Consider the following 25,822-nt stretch of genomic DNA (forward strand, 5'->3'; position numbering starts at 1 on the left):
CTATGTGTTTACGTGCTACTGACAGTAGGCTTTCTTTGAAAGATTCAGACTGTCACACGGAATCGGATGGCTGATAAAAACAACAAACAATTAACTTAATTTCACCTAGACCTGTTATAAGCGACCAGGTAACTTCACTGACACACTCAAATTCGACGTCAGTAGAGACAATATTTTCATCAAGCGCAATAAACACTCCCCCTAGAATGGAGTCTATTCTGTCTGTTCGAAATAGGTTCTGTGAATCGCTAAATAGCTCAGAGCTTTCTACATTGCGTTTCAGGCAGCTGTCGATCCCGAGAATAATTTGAGTGTGAGAAATTTACTGGAGGGCAATAAATTCGGAAACTTTGTTGGCCCATTATGTAGTACACATACAGCAAGTATGTTTTAATTTGAGACTACTAAATATCGCCTGAAAAAAGTGCTAGGTGAAAAGTTAATATTAGTAAAGGGGACATTTGTCTGCGCTACATCTGACAACCTCCTAACCACCCCTCCTGCGTTTGCGGTTCAACTCCGCAGTTTCAATTGGAAACCTCCCATTTTTATAGCATAATCAGATTCTACGCCAAAATCAATAAATACATAAAACTCGTATGATTTACCCAAGCTGTTGTTTCCCATTCGTAATAGATGGCGCTGATATTTGCATCTTTTTGCAAATAAAAACCGACGCGTTAGATTCTCCATTTCGTTTACGATGTAAATGTAAGCCTTTGATATTGACGTTCAGACGTTATGTTAGTGATGCAGATGTGATTGCGACATTGCAAGTAACATAGGTAGACATTGACATTTCTGGCAAATACGCTCCTTGTATGGTTGTAAGGTAAAGTATTTTTCCCTTCCCTACGTGGCTGATTGTAGTGAGTTGCCAAACTATCGGAATGCTTGATTTAGGTGCTGCCCTCGAGCCTCGCCATTGATTTCGGTGTGCGAGTCAATCCAAACGTCGCAACTCTCTGCTACCGGCTCACATGGATCAAATGGCTCTGAGCACTATGGGACTTAACATCTGAGGTCAACAGTCCCCTAGAGCTTAGAACTACTTAAACCTAACTAACCTAAAGACATCACACACATCCACGCCTGAGGCTGGATTCGAACCTGCGACCGTAGCAGTCGCGCGCTTCCGGACTGAAGCGCCTAAAACCGCTCAGTCACAACTGCCGGCTCTGCTACCGGCGGAATACAAACCACAACCATTGTTAACAAGGGAAAATGTCCATGAAGTTATAGTGACGGGCGCACCTACCGTGGATACTCACCGAAATCAAGCACTCCAATGGTGAGAGGCGAGGAGACTCACCGAAGTCAAGCACCCCGATAGGAACAGAAAACTGTCACATCCACGACATTTTTCCTCGAACACGCTGAACTTTTTTCCTAACCAGACATTGAAACGGCTAATTCTACTGTACTGTACAATCAAATTTGCGACACTACATTAAATTTCGAACATAAATATTAACCATTAAAACACAAAGGTTTACAATTAATACAGTAAACGAAATGTGATATCCAATGCGTCGGTTCACAATTGAAAAAACATGCACAGTTGATATTTGTGGATTACAACGCCATCTACCACGAATGGGAAACAATGGTTTGAATTTACCACAAGGTTTTTTTGCTGTAGAATCCGAATATGCAATAAAAATGGGGGGCGGAGGGTTCCCCTTTAAAAATAGGAAGTTGACCCCGCCCTCGCAGGAGCTATGGGCTGGAGGTGGCCACCTGTGGCACAGATGGACGTCCCCTTTATTAATATTAACTTCTCACCTAGAACATATTTGTAGTGTGACGCATCGTTTTGGAGTTAAAATAGACACCCCGTATATTTACACACCACATATATTGAACATATGTCTAGCCTACATCCGTCTGAAAGTTTATTAGAGTACTGAGTAAAAGTTTGAGTTAAATCGGTCAAGAATTTTTCGAGCTTTTTGGTAACAACTTTAAACAACGACTATAGTAGTATAGAAAAGTGAAAAGATACTTCAGACACTACGTTTCGTTTCACGGGGTGGCATCCCACAGAAGCGCACGGAATAAAATTCACTAAGGATGTCTTTCATGCAGCCTTCTGTAGAACATATTAGCTTCATTCAGTTTTTGTTATTTCAATATGATTCAAAAACTGGGAATTCGTTGTTAATGTAGTGGGATGTAAAACAGTGCAATTAATCGTAACTGTGTTATTAGATTAAAGATCAACCCAGGTTAGTTTTACCATAGAAATAATGAAATTGAAGTAATGAAATGATGGTAAGGCGTTATTGGACATGAGACCCCGTGTGGTTGTGTTGACCCGTCTGGTGCAAGTATTACTGTTTGACGCCACTTTGGTGGGTTGCACGTCGAAGAAGGCGAGATGAGATGAGTAGTACAACAGAAACACCCAATCCCCAAGCGAATAAAATCTCCAACACGGCCGAAAATCGAACCAAGGTTTTCGAGATATAGATGCAGCCAGGCTAAGCACTAGACCATTAGCTGAGGACTTAATTAAAAGTAAACCGAATAGGAAGCTAATTATAAAGGAATTCAATGGGCATAACATCGGGTAACTGCAACTTATCTGCGATAGAAATTTTACTGCTCATAAGAAAGTAAATACAGCTCTAGTGTACGGAATCTGTAACCTGTACGACAAACATTAAACAGTGAGAGGGTGTGAACAATTAAACTCAGATTCCATTCATAAATGGAATAGGAAGAACACTTACATACGGTAGAATCCCCGCTACGCACGTTCAGGTGAATTTTATATTGTTGTTGTTGTCTTCAGTCCTGAGACTGGTTTGACGCAGCTCTCCATGCTACTCTATCCTGTGCAAGCTGCTTCATCTCCCAGTACCTACTGCAACCTACATTCTTCTGAATCTGCTTAGTGTAGTCATCTCTTGGTCTCCCTCTCCTTTTTTTACCCTCCACGCTGCCCTCCAATACGAAATTGGTGAACCCTTGATGCCTCAGAACATGTCCTACCAACCGATCCCTTCTTCTGGTCAAGTTGTGCCACAAACGTCTCTTCTCCCCAATCCGATTCAATACTCCCTCATTAGTTATGTGATCTACCCATCTAATCTTCAGCATTCGTCTGTAGCACCACATTTCGAAAGCTTCTATTCTCTTCTTGTCCAAACTAGTTGTCGTCCATGTTTCACTTCCATACATGGCTACACTCCAAACAAATACTTTCAGAAACGACTTCCTGATACATAAATCTATATTCGATGTTAACAAATTTCTCTTCTTCAGAAACGCTTTCCTTGCCATTGCCAGTCTACATTTTATATCCTCTCTACTTCGACCATCATCAGTTATTTTACTTCCTAAATAGCAAAACTCCTTTACTACTTTAAGTGTCTCATTTCCTAATCTAATTCCCTCAGCATCACCCGATTTAATTTGACTACATTCCATTATCCTCGTTTTGCTTTTGTTGATGTTCATCTTATATCCTCCTTTCAAGACACTGTCCATTCCGTTCAACTGCTCTTCCAAGTCCTTTGCCGTCTCTGACAGATTTACAATGTCATCGGCGAACCTCAAAGTTTTTACTTCGTCTCCATGAATTTTAATACCTACTCAAAATTTTTCTTTTGTTTCCGTTACTGCTTGCTCAATATACAGATTGAATAACATCGGGGAGAGACTACAACCCTGTCTCACTCCTTTTCCAACCACTGCTTCCCTTTCATGCCCCTCGACTCTTATGACTGCCAACTGGTTTCTGTACAAATTGTAAATAGCCTTTCGCTCCCTGTATTTTACCCCTGCCACCATTAGAATTTGAAAAAGAGTATTCCAGTCAACATTGTCAAAAGCTTTCTCTAAGTCTACAAATGCTAGAAACGTAGGTTTGCCTTTTCTTAATCTTTCTTCTAAGATAAGTCGTAAGGTCAGTATTGCCTCACGTGTTCCAACATTTCGACGGAATCCAAACTGATCCTCCCCGAGGTCCGCATCTACCAGTTTTTCCATTCGTCTGTAAAGAATTCGTGTTAGTATTTTGTAGCTGTGACTTATTAAACTGATAGTTCGGTAATTTTCACATCTGTCAGCACCTGCTTTCTTTGGGATTGGAATTATTATATTCTTCTTGAAGTCTGAGGGTATTTCGCCTGTCTCATACATCTTGCTCACCAGCTGGTAGAGTTTTGTCATGACTGGCTCTCCCAAGGCCGTCAGTAGTTCTAATGGAATGTTGTCTACTCCGGGGGCCTTGTTTCGACTCAGGTCTTTCAGTGCTCTGTCAAACTCTTCACGCAGTATCGTATCTCCCATTTCGTCTTCATCTACAACCTCTTCCATTTCCATAATATTGTCCTCAAGTACATCGCCCTTGTATAAACCTTCTATATACTCCTTCCACCTTTCTGCCTTCCCTTCTTTGCTTAGAACTGGGTTGCCATCTGAGCTCTTGATATTCATACACGTGGTTCTCTTCTCTCCAATGGTCTCTGTACAACCTCTGGTTCTTTCAGTTTATCCAGGTCCCATCTCCTTAATTTCCCACATTTTTGCAGTTTCTTCAGTTTTAATCTACAGGTCATAACCAATAGATTGTGGTCAAAGTCCACATCTGCCCCTGGAAATGTCTTACAACTTAAAACCTGGTTCCTAAATCTCTGTCTTACCATTATATAATCTATCTGATACCTTTTAGTATCTCCAGGGTTCTTCCACGTATACATTTCTTTCATGATTCTTAAACCAAGTGTTAGTTATGATTAAGTTGTGCTCTGTGCAAAATTCTACTAGGCGGCTTCCTCTTTCATTTGTTAGCCCCAATCCATATTCACCTACTATGTTTCCTTCTCTCCCTTTTCCTACACTCGAATTCCAGTCACCCATTACTATTAAATTTTCGTCTCCCTTCACTATCTGAATAATTTCTTTTATTTCATCGTACATTTCTTCAATTTCTTCGTCATCTGCAGAGCTAGTTGGCATATAAACTTGTACTACTGTAGTAGGTGTGGGCTTCGTATCTATCTTGGCCACAATAATGCGTTCACTATGCTGTTTGTAGTAGCTTACCCGCATTCCTATTTTCCTATTCATTATTAAACCTAGTCCTGCATTACCCCTACTTGCTTTTGTGTTTATAACCCTGTAGTCACCTGACCAGAAGTCTTGTTCCTCCTGCCACCGAACTTCACTAATTCCCACTATATCTAACTTTAACCTATCCATTTCCCTTTTTAAATTTTCTAACCTACCTGCCCGATTAAGGGATCTGACATTCCACGCTCCGATCCGTAGAACGCCAGTTTTCTTTCTCCTGATAACGACATCCTCCTGAGTAGTCCCCGCCCGGAGATCCGAATGATCGTTAAAGACTTTATAGTCATATACATTCCTGGAAATGGAAAAAAGAACACATTGACACCGGTGTGTCAGACCCACCATACTTGCTCCGGACACTGCGAGAGGGCTGTACAAGCAATGATCACACGCAAGGCACAGCGGACACACCAGGAACCGCGGTGTTGGCCGTCGAATGGCGCTAGCTGCGCAGCATTTGTGCACCGCCGCCGTCAGTGTCAGCCAGTTTGCCGTGGCATACGGAGCTCCATCGCAGTCTTTAACACTGATAGCATGCCGCGACAACGTGGACGTGAACCGTATGTGCAGTTGACGGACTTTGAGCGAGGGCGTATAGTGGGCATGCGGGAGGCCGGGTGGACGTACCGCCGAATTGCTCAACACGTGGGGCGTGAGGTCTCCACAGTACATCGATGTTGTCGCCAGTGGTCGGCGGAAGGTGCACGTGCCCGTCGACCTGGGACCGGACCGCAGCGACGCACGCATGCACGCCAAGACCGTAGGATCCTACGCAGTGCCGTAGGGGACCCCACCGCCACTTCCCAGCAAATTAGGGACACTTGCTCCTGGGGTATCGGCGAGGACCATTCGCAACCGTCTCCATGAAGCTGGGCTACGGTCCCGCACACCGTTAGGCCGTCTTCCGATCACGCCCCAACATCGTGCAGCCCGCCTCCAGTGGTGTCGCGACAGGCTTGAATGGAGGGACGAATGGAGACGTGTCGTCTTCAGCGATGAGAGTCGCTTCTGCCTTGGTGCCAGTGATGGTCATATGCGTGTTTGGCGCCGTGCAGGTGAGCGCCACAATCAGGACTGCATACGACCGAGGCACACAGGGCCAACACCCGGTATCATGGTGTGAGGAGCGATCTCCTACACTGGCCGTACACCTCTGGTGATCGCCGAGGGGACACTGAATAGTGCACGGTACATCCAAACCGTCATCGAACCCATCGTTCTACTATTCCTAGACGGCCAAGGGAACTTGCTGTTCCAACAGGACAATGCACGTCCGCATGTATCCCGTGCCACCCAACGTGCTCTAGAAGGTGTAAGTCAACTACCCTGACCAGCAAGATCTCTGGATCTGTCCCCCATTGAGCATGTTTGGGACTGGATGAAGCGTCGTCTCACGCGGTCTGCACGTCCAGCACGAACACTGGTCCAACTGAGGCGCCAGGTGGAAATGGCATGGCAAGTCGTTCCACAGGACTACATCTAGCATCTCTACGATCGTCTCCATGGGAGAATAGCAGCCTGCATTGCTGCGAAAGGTGGATATACACTGTACTAGTGCCGACATTGTGCATGCTCTGTTGCCTGTGTCTATGTGCCGGTGGTTCTGTCAGTGTGATCATGTGATGTATCTGACCCCAGGAATGTGTCAATAAAGTTTCCCCTTCCTGGGACAATGAATTCACGGTGTTCTTATTTCAATTTCCAGGAGTGTAGATCCAAATGTTTTCCGATGAGTGATTGGTCTATATCACACGATCGCCATTGACGGACATCACGTGCTGGCACTCGAATGTTCTCTGCAGTGCTATAAACAACATGGGGACGTTAGTGACACAGTCAAAAAGCTAAACTGCCAGCTGGCTGCTTTAGTGTCTGTATGAAATGAAATGTAACACAGAGACTGGTACTTTGCAGCAGAGATCTGCTTTTGAAAATTCTGCTTTATACAACGAAATACATGCAGTCTAGGTGCAGGACTTCAGTATACTCACGCGATTGCCCTACACAGTGTCACTGTATCTGCTTGCTGTGCCAGATGTAGTTCTGAAAAGCGATATTTCTGAAGTGTTATTAATGTGAGCTAGACACTGGGCTGAAATAAGTTACTATCGTTTTTCAATGACTTTTGGACCTTGGAATTAGTAGTTTTCAGCTTAAATCTACAGATAAGGCCATTATATACAAATAAGTCTTAGTATTTAGGGTAAATTTACACTCATGCTCATAAATTAAGGATAATTGCACAATGTGGTGCCACACAACGTGGCAGTACACAAAACTGGCGTTAATAGCATAGGCACATAGGGAACACACACTAGACAGATCTGTAAGTTCACGGTACTGATGATTCGTCTAATATCTTCTGTTTCACGGTACTCCTCCACAATGGCAGCTGGGTGGGGCCGTGCGTTATCATCAGGTGGGACCCACTGCACTCCTGAAAAGGCAGTCATACTGGTGCAAAATGACGTCCCGATACACCTGACCTGTTACAGTTCCTCTGTCAAAGACATGCAGGGATGTATGTGCACCAATCATAATACCACCCCACACCATCAAACCACGACCTCCATACAGGTCCCTTTCAAGGACATTAAGGGGTTGGTATCTGGTTCCTGGAGATGAAAACCCGGCGAGAATCATTGTTCAGGCTAAACCTGGACTCGTCCGTGAACATAACCTGGACCACTGTTTTTTTTTTTTTGTTTTCAAATGACCATGTACTGTGTTCTTGACACCAGGCTTTAAGGGCTCTCCTGGGAGCAGGTGTCAGTGGAATGCACCTTGCCGGTCTCCGGGCGAATAAACTACGTCTGTTCAGTCGTCTGTAGACTGTGTTTCTGGAGACAGCTGTTCCAGTGGCTGCGGTAAGGTCTCGAGCAAGGCTACCTGCAATACTCCGTGGCCCTCTGTGGACACTGATGGCGAGATATCGGTCTTCTTGTGGTGTTGTACACTGTGGGCGTCCCGTACTGTAGCGCCTGGACATGTTTCTTGTCTGCTGGAATCGTTGCCATAATCTTGAGATCACACTTTGTGGCACACAGAGGGCCCGTGCTGCGACCTGCTGTGTTTCACCAGCCTGCAGTCGTCCTAGTATTCTACCCCTCATAACGTCATCAATATGTGTTCTTGGAGCCATTTTCAACACACAGTCACCATTAGCACGTCTGAAAATGTCTGCACACTTACTCGATGCACCGTACTCTGGCATGCACCAACACACCTCTGCGTATGTGGACTGCTGCCAGCGCCACCGTGCGACGACCGCAGGTCAAATGAACGGCGTGGTCATACCCCGAGGTGATTTAAACCCGCAAACCGCCCACCAGAGCGTTGTTTCATCATGTATCAGCATTATTTTTAATTTATGAGCATGAGTGTAGTATAGTTGTGGAATAATATTGTTTCTACATGAATTGCAGTTGGAGGGTCAATGTGCTTGTAGCAATATTTCTTTTAATAGGAAAAGATGAACTTACTGGTAATTAAAAAGGTATTAATTTTAAAACATCATAATTGGATTACAAATTACGTCTGTGGCTCTTACAATTTAAATTGCAAGTAGACCACACCGATTTCATTTGTGTGATGTACAGTTAAAGTGTTTTGCCATGAATGTTGTATTATTTAGCATCACTAGAAAATATTGTGACAACTATATCGCTGCCTTTGCAGTTGAATGTTATGTGGCAGTAGCAGTTAAAGTTCTTCTTTGTCACCTCGCACCACACTGTAGAGTATGACTGTGCGTGCCGGTAGGCACATAAATGTGTTTCACTTATTGTCATGTTATTACTGTGTATAGTGGGGTTTGCACGGTCATTGAGGTTACCGAACGCTACATCTGCAGACGCGACTAGTGTCCGCACGAAAAGAATGCTAATTAGGTGTGTAACACCAGCATCTATTTTGGTCTGCGCTACTGCAGGCTATATTTGTACCACCTTGTACTTGGCGAAGCTGAAGCTAGATTAAACGGGCTGAGAGTGCTCGAGAAACTAGCAGACTGCGTCCGTCTCTGATAACGTCGTACTCGGCGGGACGTTAAATCCCAGTCTTCCTTCTTTCGAGCCTGACTGTGGTTTCAGTACGGCCGTTACTAAAACCTCACATATTATGGCTGTAAAAGAATATCACAGCGTCGACACGGAAAGATCAGTGATAAAAGGATGTCAGCACTGCTGTTCCTGGTTCTTTTGAATTTAGCCACAGCACTGAATGTTCTCGTATCACTCGTTTTAGAATATATGTGACAGTTTCCAGTGAAGAAAATGAAAACTTGATGATTGTTGTTAGAGCGATTAACATATAACCATTTACAGAAACACTTTTCGAATAGTATTTTTTGGTTTGTAAAATGTAAGCTTTCACACGCGGGAAGGTCACAATTAATAAAGTGCTCCGGGCTATTATGCTGTGGGCGAATGAATTTCACCCTGTAACTCAACGTTTCGTCTCGATCTGCGAAGGACATTTTCAAGGAGGATCGTAGCTTCTTCGACTGTCCGATTCACACACTGCCTCTATACTAACTGCAGCAGAATTCCGTTTACGCATGCGGACACTCGAAGAAGCTACGATCTCCCTTGAAAATGTCCTCCCCAGATGGGGATAAAACCATGGATATAAATGCGAAATCCATTCGACCACGGCCTAATAGCCCCTAAAATTTTATTAACTGCGATTTTTTGATTGTTTTCAAGACGCGATATTCGATTACCCAACACAGCATTTGTTTTTTTAATTCATCCATTTAACAGCTGCTATTTTCTCAGCGTTCTTTTTAAGATTATTTATTAGGTAGACGATGGATAATATGGACTGGCGAATAGTAACGTCCCATATAGTGTGTCTCTTGTTTACCGCAAAATGGAGGATATATGCAGTGTTTGGACTAAAGCGCAGACTTCACTTTTGTCGTTTGTTAGTACCTGAGTGTAGTATGTAGGTGCTGAGTATTTGTCACAAGTAAATTTTATTGGGTTCTGAATGTCGAAGCTGAAGAACGGTGTATCTTCGAGCATCGGTTTATACTTTTAAAGATAAGAAGTAGTGTTATCATGTTGTTGTTGTTGTTGTTGTTGTCTTCCGTCCGAAGACTGATTTGATGAAGCTCTCCATGCTATTCTATTCTGTGCAAGTCTCTTCATCACCAAAAACCAACTGCAACATCCTTCTGAACCTGCTTACTGTACTCACCTCTTAGTCTCACTCTACGATTTTTATCCCCCTCACTTCCCTCCAATACTAAATTGGTGATCCCTTGATGTCTCACAATGTGTCCTACCAACCATTCCCTTCTTCTAGTCGGAACGTTCTTTTCTCTCCATTTGTCTTCAGTACGTCCTCCTCTACCAATTTAATCTTCAGCATTCGTCTCTAACACCACACTTGTTGAAACTTCCTGGCAGATTAAAACTGTGTGCCGGACCGAGACTCGAACTCAAGACCTTTGCCTTTCGCGGGCAAGCGCTCTACCAACTGAGCTACCCAAGCACGACTCACGCCCCGTCCTCACAACTTTACTTCTGTCAGTACCTCGTCTCCTACCTTCCAAATTTTACAGAAGCTCTCCTGCGAACCTTGCAGATTAGCAGGAGAGCTTCTGTAAAGTTTGGAAGGTAGGAGACGAGGTACTGCAGAAGTAAAGCTGTGAGGAAAGGGTGTGAGTCGTGCTTGGGTAGCTCAGTTAGTAGAGCACTTGCCCACGAAAGGCAAAGGCCAGAGTTCGAGTCTCGGTATGGCACACAGTTTTAATCTGCCAGGAAGTTTGCCGGCCGAAGTGGCCGTGCGATTCTCGGCGCTGCAGTCTGGAACCGCGAGACCGCTACGGTTGCAGGTTCGAATGCTGCCTCGGGCATGAATGTGTGTGATGTCCTTAGGTTAGTTAGGTTTAACTAGTTCTAAGTTCTAGGGCACTAATGACCTCAGAAGTTGAGTCCAATAGTGCTTAGAGCCATTTGAACCATTTTTTGTCAGGAAGTTTCATATCAGCTAAAACTCCGCTGCAGAGTGAAAATCTCATTCTGGACCACACTTCTTGTCTTAACCGTTTAACGTCCATGTTTCACTTCCATACGTGGTTTCACTCCGTAAAAATGCTTTCATAAAAGATTTCCTAACACTTAAATCTATATTCGATGTTAATCAATTTCTTTTGACTAGAAACGCTTTTCTTTTCATTGCCAGCTTACATTTACATTCTCTCTACTTGGCCATCATCAGTTATTTTCCTGCCCAAACAGCAAAACTTATGACTTAATGTGTCTTTCTTCCTAATCTACTTTATTCACCATCACCTTATTTAAATCAACTACATAACATTATCCTTGTTTTCCTTTTTTGATGTTCATCTTACACTCACGTTTCCCGAGATGACTGGGTGTTTGTGTTGTCCTCGTCATTTCATCATCATTCATTAAAGTGGCGAGATTGGGCTGAGAAAAGGTTGGGAATTTGTATGGACGCTGATAACCGCGCAGTTGAGCGCCCTCCAAACCAAACATCATCTTCACTCACGTTTCAAGACACTGTCCATCCCGTTCAACTGCTTTTCCAAGTACTTTATTGTCTATGACAGAATTACAGTCTCATCGCAAACCTCAAAGTTTTTATTTATTCTCCCTTAATTTAAATTCCTACTCCAAATTTTTCTTTGGTTTCCTTCACTGCTTGCTCATTGTACAGATTGAATAACGTCGGGGATACGCCACAACCCTACCTCATTCCCTTTTTTATCACTGCTTCCTTTTCATGCCTCTAGACTCATAACTGCTTTCTGGTTTTGTTACAAGCTCTAAATAGCCTATCACTTCCTGTATTTTACCCTTACTACTTTCAGAATTTCAAACAGAGTATTCTACTCGACACTTTCAAAAGCTTCCTGTAAGTCAACAAATGCTGTAAACTTAGGTTTTCCTGTCATTAAACTATCTTCGAAGATAAACGGTAAATATCGCCTCGTGTATGTCCATATTGCTCTGATATACAAACTGATCTTCTCCGAGCTCGGCTCCCACCAGTTTTTCCGTTCTTCTGTAAAGAATTCGCGTTAGTATTTTGCAGTTATGACTTATTAAACTGATAGTAATATTCGCACGTATGTGCACCTGCTACTTTTGAAATAGGAATTAATATATTCTTCTTGAAGTCTGAGGGTATTTCGCCTGTCTCCTACATCTTATACACCAGCTGGAAGAGTTTAGTCGTGGCTGGTTCTGCCAAGTTAAGTCCCATAGTCCTCAGAGCCATTTGAACCAACCTGGAGGCGGTATCTATGTCTTCCCTAGTTATATATGCTTCTAAATCCTTACATTGGCCCTCTAGTCATTCCAGCTTAGCGATTTTGCACTCACTGCCAATCTCAGTTTTAGACGTTTGTACTCGCCTCGCGTGCTTCATTTGCTGCGTTTTTATATTTTCTTCTTTCATCAATTAATGTCAGTCTCTCCTGTGTTATCCAATTATCTTTCCTATGTTATCCAATTATTGATAGTAGACCTTGTTTTTTACGTATTTGATACTCTGCTACCTTCACTATGTCATCTGTTAAAGCTACCCATTCGTCTTTACTGTATTCTGTTCTATCACTCGTTGCCCAACGCTCCCTCTGAAAGTCGCAACAACCTCGGGTTCTTCAACTTATTCAGTACCCGTCTTATTAATTTACAACCTTTCTGCAATTTCTTTAGTTTTACTCTACAGTTATTAACCAATTAATTGTGGTCATACTTCACAACTGTCTCTGGAAATGTATTACAATGTAAAATCTGGTTTCGAAATCTCAGTCTTACCATTATACAATCAATCTGAAATTTGCGGTTTCTCCAAGTTCATGATTGTTAAACCACGTTTTAGGGGTAAATAAATTATGTTCTATGCAAAATTGTACCAGGTGGCTCTCTCTCTTTCATTCCATTCTCTTCCTTTTCCTACTATCGGATTCCAGTCCCCTATCACAATTAAATTTTCCTCTGAACTAACTATCTGAATAATTTCTTTCATCATATCACACATCATCACATCACACATCATCACATCACACAATCTCATCATTTGCATAGCTAGCTAGCAAGTAAACTTGTAGTACTGTGTTGGATGTGGGCTACGTGTCTGACTTGGCTTCGATAATGCGTTGACTATGCTGTTCGTAGTAGCTTACCCGCATTCCTATTTTCTTATTGACTGTTAAACCTATCCCTATATTACCCCAATTTTATTTTGCATTTATAACCCTGAATTCACCTGACCAGAAGTTCTGTTCGTGCTGCCACCGAACTTCACTAATTCTCAATACATCTAACTTCAACCTGTCCATTTCTCTTTTTAAATTTTCTAACCTACCTACCCGATTAAGGGATCTAACATTCCACGCTCTGATACGTAGAACGCTAGTTTGTTTTCTTCTGATGACGACATCCTCGTGAGTAGCTCCTGCCCAGTGATCCGAATGGGAGTCCATTTTACCTCCGCAATGTTTTACGCAAGAGGATGGCATCATGGGTTAACAATATAGCAGAGCTGCACATTATCGGGAAAAGTGACGGCTGTAGTTCCTCCTTGTTTTTTGGCATTCGCCTACCAGCACAGTATGGCCGTTTTGGACTATGTTACAAAGCCAGATCAGTAGTCAAATGTAGATTTTATTATAGCAACTAAATTCTGCTCACTCAAGCCGGTCTCTGTTTACGCCATGTGTTAATGTGCAGTGTCTGTCGGGTAGTATAGGCCACAACAAAGGCGAGTAATACGGGCCACAGAAAGTTCTTCTTTTTGAGGGAGAGAGGGAGCAGCGCGGGGCGGGGGAGGGGGTCTTACAGTGTCAAAAGTGAAGAAGCCTGCCCTTGAACGTCGATGGAAGTGGCCCGAGACTGCAAACGAAGGAAGCGGTTGCAAGTGTTTCGGAAGGCGAAATGACCTAAAGGATTGCTGACAGTCGTTTTAATAATCTTAAGACTACAGTTGTAGGGAATCAGCTGATATCTGTGGCACCTCTTGCTGCGTTACTCAGACCAACATTTGCAGAAAACTACGAAGAAGTGCTTGTAGCTCACGTGAGGTATTCAGATTCCAGGTTAACCCCGCTAGCTACGATCGAGTTTCAAAACTTGACTTACGATTAGGTTGAAAATTTAAAACTGTCTCATATTTTAACAGAGAAAAGAAATTGACAGGTAAAGATTTCTATCAAACCTGTATGAAGAAGCATCCAGGGCTGTCTTACAGAAGATCTCAGACCATAAGTTTAATGCGTTATGTAATGTTCAATCGACCAGACACTGAAGGACTTTTAACCAAACTTTTTTTAATAACCTTTAACTTCTGAAATTTAAACAGGTTAATTGATTTGTGAACCACAAAACACCTTTTTTATTGAAAAAACTATATTTTGTTGTGTGGCCCACAGTACCCGACACGTTTCTTAACAGCCTGGATTGTAATTCTTGGGAAATCTTTTATTGCTTTGTCTATATTTGGTCAGTAACCTTTTTTTTCACCATTTAGATCAAAACAGTTGACCAAGTAAAAGGTTTCTGCCGTTAAATATTATTTCAAAAAAAGAATAAAAATTTTATGCTATTTTTCCCTAATTGCACCCCATCAGCCGCCGTTCCACTTTGCAGGCGAGTTCATTTTAAAACGTTCTTCATTTTCTAACAGAGTTACCAGATATAAAGCAGATGATACTTCTTACGGCACATTGTGCTTTGTCCAGTTTTCCTACATATGTGATAACTGGTTTCACATAAATTTTAACTATAATTTTCAGTAGTGAGCAGTATTTTCAGCGTTCTCTTTTGTTCTATTACACCATTTGTTTCAGCTACTACTTAAAAATCACTTCAGGACTCCTTCAATCATTTGGCGGAGATTTCACATATATTAACACATTGCCTTTGAAAAATACGTTCGTATGAGGTGATTTCTGTGCTTTGAAGCAATGAAGGATCGTCGAATGACCCCTTTTCGCAGTATGCGCGAGCGGCAGGACGTCGGATCGGCGATTACGATCAGCGGCGACGCACCGCAAGCCTATCAGAAGGCTATTAGCGCAATGCGAGCGGTTTCAGCTTATCAGGCCATGTGCTCCGGAGCACGACACATCACGTTATCGAAGGGCAGCCATTAGTCGTAAATCAGCGAAGCCCGAACGAAGCCTGCGGTCCTTATTATCTGTGGCAGCGGCAGTTGCAGCGCCGACTGACAGGCGAGGGCTGATGGACCGGACCCCATGAACAGCTAACAGTACATTGCTCAAAGTGAGCTGCCTGCAACTCGCACTAATGTTTATTAAGGTAACGACTTCTACGACCCGGCAAGCCAACTTACCGTGTGTGGCGGAGGGTGCTTTGTGGCACAGCTGTCGTTTCCTTCCCTTCCTGTTTCAGTTGCGAGTGGCACGCGGGAAGACCGATTGATTATATTCCTCCATGCGACTTCTAATCTCTCTAACTTCTCCTTCACGGTCTTTACGTTGGATGTAAGGTGTAGCATGCAGTATAATAGTTGACTTTTCTATGCAAGTACTCTCACAGAATTTCAACAGTAAACCACAACCGTGATGCACAGCGCCGAACGTCACGCTTTCGCGCTTACTAAACGAACCTGTAGCAGAACGTGCTGTACTGTTTTGGATCTTCACTGTTCCCTCTCTCACACCTTTCTGGCTTTGACTGACGAGCAATATTCAAGTTCTATTTTAACAGGAGCTCTGTAAGCTACCTCCTTCATGGGCGGACTACACTTCCTGAGGATACTTCTAATGAATCCGTCTGACATCTGCGTTTCTTACGATTAGTTTTATGTGGTAGACCTACTTTAAAACCCTCTGCACGCGAACTCCCATATAATTATGTCATTTATGTGACTGCTTCCAGTGCTTCTTTGGCCTTTTTATGTGTAATACATCAGCTTACAGCATTTTCAAAGTCCCGAAATACTGCTCAGTTACTACAACTTCAATGACGAATAATAGTGATATAGGACTACAGACAGGATAAAAGGGCATGAAATTTATTGTTCACCAGGTAAATTACCTACGATCAAATTCTTTTCATGTCAAACGTATCGACAATAATCACAGGCATAGAGAAAAGAAGGGAATTGAATGAAAACCGCTACCAGTCACAATTGAAGGTATTTATTTACAGCACGACCGGTTTCAGGCTTCTGCCCATCTTCAGGTGCTTACATTCAGAAACATGTGACGTTCAATGATGGAGTTCACTGTTTAAATAAAAAGAGAATATGATAACTAATAAAACCGAGCGAACCAAATGCAAATGAGAAGTGGTTTATCCGAAAACTATTCCTGTACTTACATACAGATAGATTATCCATATTGTTGTCACGCTAATCTTGCAGTTTTTGGTCTTGTGTTCGTTCTTCTTCACATAAAACTTTTCAATTTCACTTATTGTTTTGATATTTGCACCACTATAAGCATTAACTCTTTGATTTACAGACGCTACTTTCATTTTTACACTTTTATAGTAAGTAGGTGTTAGTGGAAAGAGATGAACAATTTGTCTACCACAATATTACGCTAATAAAACCAGCATCAACTCAATTTAAGTATTAAACTTGTTTAACTATCTCCGCGGCCACAATTCATACATACTATAAACTGGATGATATTCCTCCATTCGTGGTATCGCACATATTTAAGGAGATATGACGTCATAAACACTGAGACGCATAAAAAGCTATGTTCGTGTTTTGAGTGTGTGTGTATGTGTGTATGTGTGTGTGTGTGTGAGAGAGAGAGAGAGAGAGAGAGAGAGAGAGAGAGAGAGAGAGAGAGTGAGTGTGTGTGTTTGTTTCACATTGTCTCCTAAACCAATGGACTGGTTTTAACCAAAATTGGTACACATATCCCTTTCTGTCAGACAACAATCGTTGTGGCGGGACGAACAACCTACTTGTCGTACTTCAGGAGATATGACGTCATAAATAATAAGATAAGTGAAAAAGTGACACATCATGCACTACATTTAAATTTATTACTTCTGTGCTACTAACTCTATTCACAACAAACTTCGCAGACTGTTTCCGCATATGCCGCTAAATGCACCTACAAAATCACATCATGGCACCACAAATAGTTCAGCACATATAACGTCATAAACACAGATACTTTAAAACTTGCCACAACATTACTTCTTTGCTACTGATTCTTTGCAACATATTTTACAGACAGTGTCCACATATGCCGCTGAATGTAGGTACATAGATATATCGTTGTACGACACGTAGTTCAAGAAATGTGACGTCATAAACATTGAGATGTGTGAAAAATGTCGAACTTAAGGATGTCCCGGACACCTCGCAGCGCTTTTGACAGCTTCCTATTGCGAAGCGCGAACAGCTGTAGGCGGAAACAGTAGCCGTCTATAGAGCTATGAAGAAGCGTTGCCTTAGTGACGGTTACAAAGTTGCGAAGTAGCTGCGCCCAGCTTACAGAAACTGTCCGAGATCAATTCACACCGAGTTTGCTACAAGACTATATTTAAGGCTTCGTTTCTAATAGAAAATTGGCAAAATGAATGCCCGGATAATGCCGAATTTCTCAACTAGTTAACTAAATAGTTTGATGTTTAAAAGCGGCTGGTTCCCATGACTAGCGTGTGTGCTTTTCTCATTATCAGATTTTTTGATCGAGGTCGCGTTGGTGATATTAATTCACTGACGAACATTTTTCATTCAACTAGTTTCTATGTTGCGATACTTATTTCCTTTACATGTGGTTCAACGTTGTTTTCATTCAAAATGACTTGGCTTTGGATATCTCGTAATTCTCTAGGACGACAGAATTAAAAATAAAGCTGTTACTAATAAAAGATGAACACAGACGTTCAAGAACATATAATGGAGTTTTACGCTGGGATTGAGGAAAGAGTTCCAAGCCACAACCAGTGTTATGACGACACTAAGTTGTTCTCATTTTTGACACCACGTTAGTGGTGGACGCAGACACCGTATTATTATCGTTAAGATTGTTAGACGCAATCCTCACAACACAATCCATTATTGATGAAATTCCACTTCCTTAGAGGTACCCGGCCGCGGTGGTCTCGCGGTTCTAGGCGCGCCGTCCGGAACCGTAGGACTGCTACGGTCGCAGGTTCGAATCCTGCCTCGGGCATGGATGCGTGTGATGTCCTTAGGTTAGTTAGGTTCAAGTAGTTCTAAGTTCTAGGGGACTGATGACCACAGCAGTTCCATAGTGCTCAGAGCCATTTGAACCTTAGAGGTAGGAGTACTCATAGCTGGAAGTGACGAATATGGGACGATGACAGTGCGTTATGGGATTCGTTCACTACACTAACATCTACATACAATAGCTGTTTCTAGAGGTCTGGCAAAAATGTTATCTGTGTTTTCTGTCCTGCCATAATTTTTTATTGAGGTATCCAAAGCTGTCTGTAAGAGATGAGACATAATCACAACATAGATTTTAAACAGAATTAAGAATATCTCTCATTCTAATAAAGACATACACCATGTCCGCAGAAACCAGTATATATGTTTTTTATCAACTTTCGGAGACTGCTTTGTTTCGAAACCAAATTATTAAGAGGGAATTATGCATTTATCTCATTTTCCGTGACTTTACCATGAAAATATGGATACGTTTGCATGAAGCCCTCAATTTTATGGCCCAGATGTTGTAACTTCACACACTGCTCATTTCTTGGTAAGTAATGGAATGTTTACCTATCCTTAATCTCGCTTACATTCCCTTGATATCCCTTTTTTTCTTTTGGTTATAAATTCCACTGAGTATCACGAGCGCAATTGATAACCAGCTTAAGTAAATACGCATCTTTCACGAGATAAAAGCGATATAATATGCAATAAACTGAATAAGTCGTCAAACTTGATTGAGAATGTGTAAGTTACATGAACAGTTCATGTCATCTACAGTTATATGTGCCTACCCTGAATCACTTTGTGATAATGCAGTTTGGTTTTTTCAGGACACAATGGTGGATTCCTTCCAGTAGTGTTCTCATACTGAGATAGTGCTCTGCTTCTGTTGATTGTGGCGTCAATGAGACGCTTCACTCTTGCCTTGCTCGTGGTCTCCATCTTACACACTTCTACCACTATTTTTTTACAACATTACTCTTTATTATGAAAAAGGTTTGCATACATTTGTACTAGTGTATTTTTTCGTTTTCTGTATCTCGAATGATGTTAATGTCTCGTGTGTAGTTCTCTAAGTTCGAGTGCGTGCAGACTAACGTGGCCGATAGATGCGCAATTGGCACGGCACTCGTGGGGAGAGCGGTAGTGGTGGGGGTTGCGGGCAGGTGCTGTAGGGGAAATGCCGAGTGTTGGAGGGAAAGTGCCGTTCTATACTGAAGTCTACGCTCACACGTTTTGTAAGTATTAAGTGGAGCCTCTCCATGCCCACACTTGCAAGGTGACCTTTCATAAAGCTCCATAGTCACCATGCTATGGTTAGTATTTAGAAAAAATTCCAATGAAAATGCAACAGAACCAGCTGTTTATTTTCGTACGGCTTGTTGTCCCTTTGTAACTTTCACAGAAGCATCATGAGGGGCGAATTTTGAGCAAAACCTACATTTCTCTTGTTGCTATTTTAAAATTTGCTTCTTTTGCCAAAACACAACGGATTTGACAGAGTGTGCAGGCGCTTTTGTGAGAGAATTCTGAAACTGTGATAATTAAGTTAGGAATTGAGAAAAAGTAAGGTTAATAGCTTAGGAAAAAGCACATGTCAATACAACAATAAATGTGCAATGTCTTTACTTAGGATCAATTGAAATAATATCAGCCCTCACTATTTTTAACAAAAACCTGGTTTCGACACTGCTAGGAGTGTCTTCCTCAGAATTTAAAACAAAGAATGGTCTATATACTATAACATGGTTACAGAATTATGACCATGTTATAGAATGTAGACCATTCTCTGTTGTAATTCACATCCAGCGATGGAGGGGAGGGGAGGGGGGGAGAAGAGGGGAAGATCCCCACACCCCTCACCTTTCTGCGCCCCTGCACTGGCAGCCAAACACGATAAAGTATACGTACTGCCTACAATACAGAAAAATGTTATCAACTAAATTTGCTTTACTGACTTTTAAAAGGACTGGTTTGCCAATCACATTGTTAAAATTCTAACGAAGCTATATATCATTCACTATGGAATATTGGAACGAGTAGATAGGATATTTCTCTATAAATAATCAAAAACCAACATTTGCTTATAAAATGTAACTAACGAATTAGGAATTCCTGTTTGTTGAATATGAGTTTTACCTTAAACACTATTTAATTATTCAAATAATGGGAGACTTCAACAGAAACACTAGGAGCTCTCTGGTGTTCACGTCTCCCACGGACGTTACACATATGTGGCTGATAACGAAGAGACCTTCCTGTTCTCCGGTTGCACCTACAGGTCCCGACAGGCATAGTATCACTGTGTTGAGTCGTTGGTTGTCAGGTTCTTGGTCCTGGCTGATACGAAGATAAGCCTTGCAAAACTGGACTGCCAGTAGAGGTGCAGCACCAGTTCGCAACAGGCACGATAAAGCTGTGCTAAGTCGTTGGTTCTACGATTCCATTGCTGCTGCAGGTGGTGTGATAGTGTGTGTTGCGATTCCAGTTCATGATAGCAGCACAATGGATACCAGAATCCTGGTCGTAGGAATACAGCTCCTGGCCACACCAAGTGTGAGGTTTTCAGAGAAATACACTCCACTTGTGCCTCGGTGAGAACATTATTTTGTTACGACAGCTCTTGGTCACATCAAAACCTACTATTTTGATAGAGATATATGAATCAGTATGTGTTCTGTAGGGAAAAAATAATATTCTCGCTGACCAGCTCAGTGATATTCTCATGCATCCGCCCTATAAATAAACAGCATCCGAAAGCTTGATTATTGTACACGTACATAATCATCGGAGCATGTGGACATGAATCCATTGGTAGTGGAGGTAGCTGGATTTCTGAAAGCCCCTGAAACGACGAAAAAGGTTATGATGCCTTACGAAGAGACAATTATTTAGTACTTGAGTATTCAGAGACAAAATATATACTTGTAGGAGGAAGACCTGCATAGAATGAAAATACGTCAAAACACGTTTCTAGAGCAATGCTTCGATATGGTTCAGCTCAAATAGCGCCAGTACAAGTGTGACCTAAATACAGCGTGCCGAAAGCGAGATTAGTATCACTTACTACTAACCAACACTTGGTGAAATAAGTTGGTTCAAATGGCTCTGAGCACTACGGGACTTAACAGCTGAGGTCATCAGTCCCCTAGAACCTAGAACTAATTAAACGTAACTAACCTAAGGACATCACACACATCCAAGCCTGAGACAGTGATGAAACAAGTGAAGGGGCGTGGTTGTGCAGTGATAATGGTAATGAAACTGTGTGCTTTCATTGTGGTGGTGGTTTGCAGCAATGGCATGAAAAGGATGATCCATGGACAGAACGCACTGTGTAAGTTTTACTCTACAGTTGGTGGTCATCCACGTCAAATGGTCAACCTCAAGTGCCTTATCGTATAGTGTCGTTTTATATTCGATATGTCACCTCAAAGTAAACATTACAATCGATATAGAAAACATTATAGAACTACCGAAGCAGCCTGGTTCCTATGACTGCTGCATGGCGGCGAAGAACTATAAAGAATGGCTCAAATCCGTTAACACAGTTTTATAGAGTGGTTTCTGGAGGCAAAATAGGTTGTGAATTCTACGAGCAGTATGTACAAATTAATGACGTCGTAGTCTATTCTGCAAAAAATGGTAGCGAACAGTAACGTAATGGACTAATTTAATGGTAAATTTCGCGAGTTGTGTCTGACAGAGTACCAAACCGAGCACAGCCAGAATGTATTGCAGACAGTATTGTGGAGAACAATCCCTCAGTCTTTCCCTCTGTTTTAATACAGTATTTATGTGCCATTTTTCTTGGAGTCAGAATAGCTTATTATAGCTGTATGCAGACAGAATGTGGCTAATGGTTTACCTGTACATTAGTAGACAAGCAGCAGAAACGTTGTTAAGAACCACAAAGCAGTTTTTCTGTACACTATTCGTTAATTGGCCCCCTATGAAAGCATTTAGCACCGAGTAATGGTACTCCTACTCAGCACTCACCCTTATCAAGTCGCGAAGTGATATTGCTTGAATCATCACAGCCCAAGGGACTTCGACCCAATGCTAGCAAAACTGATGGAATCTTAGCAAACAGGAGCGGGAGACGCATTACCGGATTTGGAATACAATGAGTGGAACCTACTATAATTGAATGATTGTTAATTGTCTTATAAGCTGTCGTCCAGTTCTCAAATGCTGCAAACGATATGACTGTAGCAGGAAGGTGGAGTTGCAGCATTGTTAGCGATCAACAACAAACTGATACTGTTGACGTAGTACTCTCAAACAGCAAACCTGCCAGCTTACATCAGTATAGCAGCATTTAGTGGTTGTGATGTAAGTACTGTTTGCCAATACGTATTAATTCCAAATAAGGTCTGTACCTCATAGTCTGAATATTGTTGTATATGGATCAGACACTCACTTCCAGCACTGCCTAATAGGTATGTATAACACATCATAAACTTCATGGGTCGGGTTATGAATTGGATGTAACTACACAGAGAAACGGTGAATCTATCGTGCTTTAATACAGATACATAATAGACTGTACCACAGTGGAATTCACGTGCTGCAAAGGAAACAAAAAATTTTGCTGATACTGTCTTAATTACAACTAAATAATACTCTAACTGTAGACACTATAGCCTCCCAAAACACAACACTCGAAGAAACGGAGAGTGCACATTTAACACAAGTAGTAATGTATCCTCGCAGATAGCATATTGCACAATCCCGTCCTGGAAGCTAATTTTACACTGACGAGCCCCCTTAACCACACGCTGTTCACATGAACCTGCTAAGTTAGGAATATATGCCACACGTTTTATATCTGACACATCGTTTCCTGTAATTATCACATTATTCGTTTCAAATGGGTGCCCTTTACACGAATCAGAGACGTACATTTGGAGAATCACAGAGTGTGTGCTGTCCATGGATCCCCTTTTCATGCCAAAGCTGCAAACCACCGCCGCAATGAAAGCACACTGTGTTTCATCACCATTATCAGTGTAGAAGCTCGCGCCTTCACTTAGTACCCAGCTGCTGCTTAGTAGTATGCGGCCACTCTTCGAATGAATCTGATCTCGCTTTCTGCATTCTATATTTAAGCCACACTGGTACCGGCACGATTTGATCTGAACCGTGTTGAGGCATTCGTCTGTAAAGATATTTTGACGTATTTCCAAGTCCAGGAGTGAAGAAAGTTGTTGGTAAATATAAATTTCAAAGAGTATCAGGAGATGGGACTATGCGTAACTTTTACGTCTTCCTGGCGTAAGGAAAGTGGTATTACCAGGCATCACTACAGAATGTATCGTGTGTGTGGTCCTTGGGCGAGACGTTTAGGTATGTACACGATGAGTTGTGTCTTTCCTCTCAGCTATTTTGTTACGAAATATAATTAAATAATTTTAGCAGTTATTGGTAGACCCCGAACTCTGTCGCTGCTGTAATCGCATTATTTCTTATCTGTTTTCTGTGTATTTCCCAGTAAAACATATATTATTATGCTATCACACTCCAATGTTGAAGAACCATACCTCACGATATTTACAGCTACTTTGTATAATTTTTGCTCATTGGAGGTCTGAACATGAACTATGTGGATGAGAACTTGATACAACAAGGGTTGATTCTCTGACGTCGCTACTGATTGTGACCCAATAAATTTGAGAACACATTCGCTTACTCATCTACATCTATTTATCTGTACCTTGAAGAGAATAACAACACTTTAATACGTGTTCTGGCACTTGTTGAGCGTTAATAGCAATGCAGGATGGTGATAAAACGTCTTCCATTAGACGTTTGACGTTTGGTGTCTTTGGTGTCTCATTGTGTTTGCAAGGTGTGCGAAATGTTACTTATAATTCATTTTCCCCCCCATGAACCATAGACCTTGCCGTTGGTGGGGAGGCTTGCGTGCCTCAGCGACACAGATAGCCGTACCGTAGGTGCAACCACAATGGAGGGGTATCTGTTGAGAGGCCAGACAAACGTATGGTTCCTGAAGAGGGGCAGCAGCCTTTTCAGTAGTTGCAGGGGCAACAGTCTGGATGATTGACTGGTCTGGCCTTGTAACATTAACCAAAACTGCCTTGCTGTGCTGTTACTGCGAACGGCTGAAAGCAAGGGGAAACTACGGCCGTAATTTTTCCTGAGGGCATGCAGCTATACTTTATGATTAAATGATGATGGCGTCCTCTTGGGTAAAATATTCCGGAGGTAAAATAGTCCCCCATTCGGATCTCCGGGCGGGGACTACTCAGGATGTGTCGTTATCAGGAGAAAGAAAACTGGCGTTCTACGGATCGGAGGGTGGAATGTAGAGGTAGATTAGAAAATTTAAAAGTTAAAGTTAGATATAGTGGGAATTAGCGAAGTTCGGTGGCAGCAGGAACAAGACTTTTGGTCAGGTGAATACAGGGTTATAAATACAAAATCAAATAGGGATAATGCAGGAGCAGGTTTAATAATGAATAAAAAATAGGAGTGCGGGTAAGCTACTACAAACAGTATAGCGAACGTATTATAGTGGCCAAGATAGACACGAAGCCCACGCCTATAACAGTAGTACAAGTCTATATGCCAGCTAGCTCTGCAGATGACGAAGAAATTGAAGAAATGTATGATGAGATAAAAGAATGTATTCAGACAGTGAAGGGAGATGAAAATTTAATAGTCATGGTGACTCGAATTCGCTAGTAGGAAAAGGAAGAGAAGGAAACGTAGTAGGTGAATATGGATTGGGGTAATAAATGAAAGAGGAAGCCGCCTGGTAGAATTTTGCACAGAACACAACTTAATCATAGCTAACACTTGGTTCAAGAATCATAAAAGGAGGCTGTATACATGGAACAATCCTGGAGATACTAAAGGGTATCAGATAGATTATATAATGGTAAGACAGAGATTTAGGAACCAGGTTTTAAATTGTAAGACGTTTCCAGGGGCAGATGTGGACTCTGACCACAATCTATTGGTTATGACCTGTAGATTAAAACTGAAGAAACTGCTAAAAGGTGGGAATTTGAGGAGATGGGACCTGGATAAACTGAAAGAACTAGAGGTTGTGGAGAGTTTCAGGAAGAGATTAAAGGGACAATTGACACGAATGGGGGAAAGAAATACAGTAGAAGAAGAATGGATAGCTTTGAGGGATGAAGTGGTGAAGGCAGCAGAGGATCAAGTACGTAAAAAGACGAGGGCTAGTAGAAATCCTAGGGTGACATAAGAAATACTGAATTTAATTGATGAAAGGTGAAAATATAAAAATTCAGTAAATGAAGCAGGCAAAAAGGAATACAAACGTCTCAAAAACCAGATCGACAGGAAGTGCAAAATGGCTAAGCAGGGACGGCTAGAGGACATACGTAAGGATGTAGAGGCTTAAGAAAGGAAAATTAAAGAAACCGTTGGAGAAAAGGGAACCACATGGATGAATATCAAGGGCTCACTTGGAATACCAGTTCTAAGCAAAAAAGGGAAAGCAGAAAGGTGGAAGGAGTATATAGAGGGTCTATAAAAGGGCGATGTGCTTGAGGACAATGGAAGTGGAAGAGGATGTAGATGAAGACGAAATGGG

Source organism: Schistocerca gregaria, chromosome 1, assembly GCF_023897955.1.
Source record: "Schistocerca gregaria isolate iqSchGreg1 chromosome 1, iqSchGreg1.2, whole genome shotgun sequence".
NCBI lineage: Eukaryota > Metazoa > Arthropoda > Insecta > Orthoptera > Acrididae > Schistocerca > Schistocerca gregaria.